Here is an 8,237-nt window from a genome sequence, read left to right as displayed (position 1 = left end):
AAAATACAATAACAGATTATATATTGATGCTAAATCGAAAAAAAAAAAACCCTACTATTGTACTACTATGTACTATTCTGTTGTAGAGTGTTATCATTTGAACTACAGCAATGCTAGTCAAACATAACTAGACGAATAATCTATTGTGATATAATTTAAACTACAAAAATGAAAGCAATTCTAAAATGTCTCTAAATATCGAATTTGACAGTTAATTGGTTTTCTTGTGAGTAATACTGAACACTATGCAGAAGATGCTGCTTTAATATGAACTGTATGAGTGCTTAACTGCATCATGTAAAATATTTGTGAATGCCAGTAAAGTGATGCAACAGATGCTTGTAGCTCACGACTTTGGTGAATGTAGTGTGTCCACATTACATTCAAACTACATAGAACACACTTTTTAGGGGTACAAAGTAATCACTTCACTTCAAAATAAGTACATATTCAAGAGTATGCAATTTCAAACACACCTTGACTCCAATAAAATGTCAATCAACAATTCCATTGCAATCACCGGGATCATGTCACTTTGTCGCTGCATGTTACTGGTGTCAATGTGAGAAATATTCCACATGAAACATAAATTTGCATCCTGTGCCCCACTAAAAGGCAAAATGTCTCCTTAACAAAACAATTTCCACTTTAGAAAAAGGTGATGCCAACAGATGTTGAGCTTCATAATGAAAAGCTAATTCTTACTGGCATGGTTCCAGATTCCAGAAGCATGAATCAGATACGAGTAGGCAGTGTTCATTTTGAGTAATGCCACAGAGCGCAACCACCTCCAAATAACCGTGCATTAGAAAACAACCTGGCAGAGGGATTAATTGGTAACTATAAGCGAGTTTATTTAGAGTACCCTTATATGGTAAAATACCAGAATGAACACATGCCGAATCCCACATACATTTCAAGGTGACTGACTCAAAAGGGAGGGTCACTTCCACTCTGTGTCTATTTGACACGAGTGCCTGCCCACACCCCTTCAACTCCTTCCCACCACCCGACACAGAACGGCTGCCGGCGGGTCAGAGGACAGCGGTTACTATCGTAACAGACGCAAACAAGACCCAACAGCGACTTGGCCAACGCTCAGCCCGGCTCTGTCTCCAGCGTTTGCCCCTGAACAAAGATCCTTTATCGTGGCGAGATCTGGAATGAAAGAATGAGACAGACAGAAAGGGTTGTTCCCCGGTTTGCTATTTAAAATATTTTTCGAAGAAAGGAGCATTGAGCGCGCACATGATGAAATGAGACTATTTTTATGGCAATGTAATCGAGATCGCGCAGCTGTACGGCGTCCACCCCCTCACGCTTGCAACTTTCTCACACAGGAAGGATATTTCTGACTGAATCAAGGCCGTTTGACGTTTTCATATGCAATAATAACAGAACTGAAACTTCTGTGGATCCATCTCCAGTGAAGAACCCGAGTAAACATACTCAAATACAGAAACTGCCGAGCAATCTAAATTTGCATGGCCTCATCCTCTTTGTGAAAGTGTATCGGTCTTTCAATTTCTTCACTGCAGTACACTTTCATTCAATGGTTTTATGACAGGATATTTGCTCCCGCTGACATTAAATGGGCAAGGGATACAATGCTGCAGACCAATGGGGACTTTTACATTTGCCCAAAAATAACACAGTAGTTTTATGTGTTTTTAAGATGCTCGCTGAGTTACAGAATTCCTATAAAGTGTGTAGCCAACTACCTACATGGTGCAAGTACCATTTCCAGCGCATTCCAGCTAATCTGCCTTTTATTTTTTACCAGTGCTCTGCTTATTTTCATTTAAGATTCTCAAATGGACCTTGAAGTTGAAGTTTTTGCTTACAAATGTCTTTTCGGTTACAGCTTTTTCTATGCAAGAAAAAATTAAACCTGCTTAGACAGTCTAAAAGGTTTAAAGCATAAAGGCACTGTGACTTGTTGCAGAACATGTTTTTTTTTTGGTCAGCTTTGCACAGATCAATCTAATGGTTTGAGGCACAATATGGTTGTAGGATGAAAATTTAAAAAAATACAAAAAGTGGATACGGAATTACTTTCATCACATGAAAGCACCTAAAACTACTTAAAAATGTACACGTGCTGTAATAGCGTGCAGCAGTGTAATGGCTTACCTTTATGGCGTAGGCACGCAGGGAAAATGGCGGAAATACGTATACAGTTTCCCGGGGAATCCGTCCCGACAGTCTCAGCGAAGTCGAGGTATGTTAGTGCTTTAATTCAGTTTTGTTCGCCTCTAACGAGACAATTAAGCTATATCCCTTTAGTCGCCACTTAATCTGTTGTCAAAGGTGAACAAGTTAATAGACAATCAATTTAAAAGCAATCAGGGTACACGTGTGGTAAAGCGAACGTTCTCGATACATTCTTCCAATTCTCGGAAGAAACGGAAAACACGTAAGTTGCGAGAAGAACACAACGTGCTGCGCTACAAACCAGTGTTTTACTGATCTCATGAAATTGCGTCTCTGTACACGCTTTTGTTTCTATTTGGCATGCTGTTTATATGGAGACATGGGCTTTGTGTTAGCGGTGTGGGGTAGGTGCGTATTCGACGCCGAAACTGTTTGTTGTATACAGGCCGAAACTGCTTATCCTATGTGCGCAAATTGCGTATTATACGCCCATGGAGCACGTGCATATCACATCCACGCCAAACTCTATTTCTGCCTAAAAATAGCGCGTCAAATGGGAACAAAAATATCTTTTATGAGATCATATATCATATATATATATAATATATATATATATATATATATATATATATATATATATATATATATATATCATACCTTTTTAACTAAGAAAATTGAATTGTCATGTCTAATATCATAGTTTAATATCTGTTTGAGTAATAGCAGTGATGTAAACGCAACTAATTAAAAAACTATACGAGATAATAATTTATGACCGTGAGAATGAGATTATGCAGTGAAATCTTAATCACTGAAAGTAACGATTCAAGGCCTGAATTATTGTTGCGATTTATTTTCATTGTGCAGAGCTCCGAGAAGCTGTAACAAAAGCAAGAGTACTTCATTAAACCTGGAATGAATTTTCCCGAATTTTCCAAATAAATCTTTCACGTGCATAAATCCGTCCCAGAAAGTGCAACAGAGTTCTATTCATAGCGAACGGCCCCTGCCAGAACGTGACACGAGGGAGGAGCCGCGGTTTGCCGTCGAATCTGGTTCCTCATCTCTTTTGGCAGCACATAATATTTGTTGAATTAAATTTTCTGTCCCGTCGGTCCCATCTCGTTCTGTCCACCCTCGCTCACTCGCTTTCTCGAGGCTGGAAGCAATCTGCTGTGATGAGCTGCACATTTCTCATCGCGTTTAATGAGAAAGTCGGTGTGTGCTAATAAGAGTGGAGTGAGCCGATCGGAGCTCCGAGCACCTGCGAGGTGTGAGCCGCTGTACGTCGGTCTCTTCTACTGTGTTGATTAGCGAACAGGGGCGGCTTCCTGCTAAATCCCAGAGGCAGGACGTGATAATATGTTTGAAACGGGATACCTCTGTACGGCACAGTATACACTGTGCACTGCTGCCTTTTTCTTTAAACAAAATAGTAGCTGTAAAATAACCGTACCTTTTATTCAGAGTGCATTTTTATATTGGCCTAAATGAAAATCGGGGTGTTTTTAGTCTTGGTCTATGACAAAATATCAATAACTACATAACGCAGTAAATCTTAACCGTTCCAGTTGATAGTATCTGAACTAAATTAAACTTTGACTAGCAAAATATTTTTAATTCAATGTTAAATCCAACAAAGTATTATTTTGACCATACGTTTACAGTGCCCTCCATTAATATTGGCACGCTCGGCAAATCTGAGCGTTTTGATCTTTTATTAAAAAAACGATGAAATTCTAACTTATTAAAGTAAAAACGATTGAATGTGGGAGTTAAATCTCAATGTCAAATAATGTCTCAGTGTCTCAAATCTGTGAAATAAATGCTTTCTGTAGTTCACATTGGCCACAATTATTGGCACCCAATTACTGTAATGTCCTGAGTTTTCTTCTGTAATGCCTGAAGAGTTTGAGAACACCTGATCAGAGATCAGAGACCAGCTCCACGTTGGTTCTCCTCACCCGTTTTCCGTAGTCTTCGGGATGGACGACTGGGAATGCCATGGCAAAAGCTTCATTTTGTGCTCAGCGACCCATTTTTGTGTTGATTTCTTGTTTATTTTGGATTATCGTCCCAATGGAAGATCCAGCCGTGGCCCATTATACGATTTCTAGACATTTACAATTACATTTTTTATCGGTTGCGATGCCATGTATCTGAACGAGGTGTCCAGGACCTCCAGCAGAAAAACAGGCCAACAACATTATTAATCCAGCGGCATATTTAGTTATGGGCATTTATCCCTGTGTGTATTTTGGTGGGTTTGCTGCCAAAAAGCTCTTTTTTTTAGTTTCATATGACCATAGAAGCCAGTGTCCTTTGGCGTCCCAGTCATCAAAATCTTTCTATTTTCTGAAGCTCAACAATCCTGTTCTGCACATCATGGTTTTACTCTTTGTGATGGACGATTAAGGAAACTTGGCCTTTGTTTTCTTTATATTTATAATCCTTTGGAACAGGAGGACATAGTTGGACACTTGCTCCTAGTCTCCCTGGTATGCTAAAAGAAAGGTAGATATGAATGGGAAGATATTTCATAGATATTTTACTCGTAAGAATTTCCAGGGGTGCCAATAATTGTAGCCAACATCCATTGCAGAAAAACAGTTATTTCATCAAGAGAGATTTTCTCCCCACTCTCCCAACAGTTGTTTTACGTCAATGATAGGTTAGAATTTTGCGATTTCATTATTTATTTTGAATGAAAGATTGAAGGGATAACCGAAGAAGATTTCTTTTATTTTTACAGATCTGGCGTATTTATACAGAAAATTCTCGTAGGCAATATGTATACGAAGCAATATGAAAGATGGCCTGAAGTCAGCTCCAGTGCAGGCCGCCCATCGTCTTTTACACAGTCCGTCTATTAAGTGAAGGTGATAAAACAAGATGGCATCCGGTGCAAATTACACCGTAATTATGGGTCTAGTTGTAAATATAAATAGGATTTAACTGTAAGGCTTTGCCTCTGGTTTACTACTTTCTGAGATCTCCTTCCCAAGGTGCAACGTGTCTGTTAAGGTAATTACTTTGCAACCATACACACACTTACAGCTTTATTTTAATAGAAACATGATATTTTCTGGTCACAGGTGAAGGAATCTTCAAAATCTGCATATAATTGCATTTTACTTGCAGTAAATAAAGATTATTCTTACACTGACACTGAATTGTTCATTTTATATAATGACATTATAAAACAAACCGTTTGGACATCGGTTTGCATGAATGCATTTTTATTAAAGTTTTCATACAAATTATTATTGATAACATTTCCTTTATGATTAACATTTGTATTTATTTATAAACAATCAGTTTTTTGACAGGCATCTTGAGATATGTGAAAAACAAGTTCTTTAGAGTTATATATAGTTTCTTTATATAAAAATTATTATTATTATATTATTTATGCAATTTAAAGCATTGTGTATTTGCTGTACGTACACACACACACACACACACATATATATATATATATATATATATATATATATATATATATATATATATATATATATATATATATATATATATATATATATATATATATATATATATATATATATTAGTAGAATTACTACTGAAAAAAAAAAAAAAAATGGGGTGTTTGGTTTTGGCCAGAAATGTGACCTGAACACATTTTCTCAGTCAGACATCTGTTAAGTGAATCTGTATCAAGTTCTTTATATAACGCATGCATTTTAAACACGATCCCACAACTTTACAGTAAATCAGAAGGACACTAAATCTTAAACCTGTAAACATCTCTCCTGTAAACTGCGCCCATCGCCCAGAGGGACATCAGACCCAACCGAAGGGGCCCGTGGTTTGCTGGCTATCCACTGATGAACGAACAGACCTATCACATCTGTTACAAGGAGTTTCCTCCAAACACACTTTACTCAAGTTTGCATCGCAGATTGTGCAAACTCAGTGCTTTGTGCGTCCTCCTAGAAGACAAAACAGATCCCCTCTGATCTCTGATCGCTTCCATATGTTGTCTAACGCTGTAAAAAAAAAAAAAAAAAAAAAAAAAATCACAATCTTCTCTCAACAGAGATTACGTTGGCCATTTTATCTCGGCGTCTCTTCCAAGTGGGAGGAAAAGGGAGCGAGAACGAGCACGAAACCACCTCGTCTGTTCTCGTCTGTCTCTCCCTAAATCTTACTTTGAAATACAACAGCGAGCTCTTTACCTACAGCCCTGAATCCACAGCAACAGTCAACACACTTCTCATCGCTTCATCGACAGACTTCAGCGTGTGGTGTATGTGCGAAGTGTGAACGCGCAAAGTGACATGTTTGTTAGAGTCGTCCTGTATCGTTTGCGCGTATTTTACTAGACGGGTCTTTATTCGTTTATCTGAAAGTTCCGGGCGAAACTGCATGATTTGTTTCCGTCTGCGTGGATGATAAAAAACAAATATAACCGCGTGGCAAGAGCTCATGGCGGACCGTTTGGTAGATGTTGGCGCCCCCCAGTGGCAGGCAAAAATATTAACAATAATACAAAATAACTCCGTCGTTTTGCGTTTTTTGATTACTAGCGTTATAATATTGTACATAATTTTGTACACATAGACCGCTTAAGTGCATTCCCCTCCTCTGCTTGTTACATTCATAAATGCATAAATCCTTTGCAAAAAAAAAAATAGGTCAGAAAGCAAGAAAATTGTTGTATTATGCGGAAAAGCTTCCCCCTTTGATTGTTTTATTATTATTTAATTTATTAGTTTGTCCGCTTAATTTTATTCAAAGTTGCTGTCCTTTTTTTATTTTTGTCCTGAATGTGATGTTTACCCTTGAACGTAAGTTTCTTAATTTTTTGCCGTTTTACATATTTTTTTTTATTTAATAATAACACCGTTAAATGCAGTTTAGCGCAACAATATGGTCTAGTTTTCAAATGTAAAAAAAAAAAAAATAGTAATCACTCTTGCTTGTTCCTGTCAATAAATTATTTTAATGACCGAACGATTTAAATTTTAACATGTAGATATTATTTATATATTCATATAGATTTCTAACCTCCATATTTTTATATCATCACTGTAGCTCTCTCATGTAAAAAATAAAATACTGTAGACAACAATGCCACCTTGTGGACATTCATGTAGTAAACGTAGCATATGAAAAACAAAAATCTGAATAATATATATTTTTATTGTTCCCCTAGCCATCATTTGACCAATTAAATCACTCGTCCTCCCCCAAATACTGTTACAAACATGGTCATGTTTATTGTGTTTTTTCCTTATTTATTATTCTAAAACACATGATAAAAACACAACTGAAACACAATAAGTTATACTGTAGTAAAAAGCACTTCAGAGTTCTTTCCACAGCCATCATTAGTGTACAAGCCCCTATGAAAATAGCATAGAAAGTGTGCATACAGTTTTAGAAGCCTTTTTCATATTTTATATTCCTCTACTGAAGAATTTCCCTTGGCTGAATGAAAGACAGAAACAGGAGGTGCACCCTTACAACATTCCCCAAATTAATATCAATATTCATATCTCAACAACAACAACATCAACAACGAGAATAACAAAAAGCTTGGCTAAATCATTGACAAATGCCCGTATCTTCATATTAGAGCAAATCGGTCTTTTTCACATATATGAACAAGTATATATAATATATATATATATTTTTTAAAAACTAAAAAAAAAAAAAAAAAGACATTAAATAGTCTTGAGGAAGCTTCTTTTTCTCACTTGGCTTTGAGTTTGAAAGAGTTTTGAATATTGGTGCATGAACTACACACAACCACGCATGCACACCCATGCAAATAAACACAAACACACGTGCATTCGCGCGCGCTCTCTCTCTCTCACACACACACACACACACACACACACACACACACACACACACACACACACACACACACACACACACACACACACACACACACACACACACACACACGCTGCATAGAAGACTTCTGTGTTATTAGCAATAATTGGAGCCGTTACTGTTGGCTGTGAATCCCCCGTGTGCCTATCCTTTAAAAGAAGACTCTTTGTTGCCATGGAGACAAAGCCAAGTGCTTAAGTGTTTGGCCAGTAGAGAGA

The sequence above is a fragment of the Puntigrus tetrazona genome, chromosome 17 (assembly GCF_018831695.1).
Source record: "Puntigrus tetrazona isolate hp1 chromosome 17, ASM1883169v1, whole genome shotgun sequence".
NCBI classification, from domain to species: Eukaryota; Metazoa; Chordata; class Actinopteri; order Cypriniformes; family Cyprinidae; genus Puntigrus; species Puntigrus tetrazona.
This window is presented reverse-complemented; position numbering follows the sequence as displayed.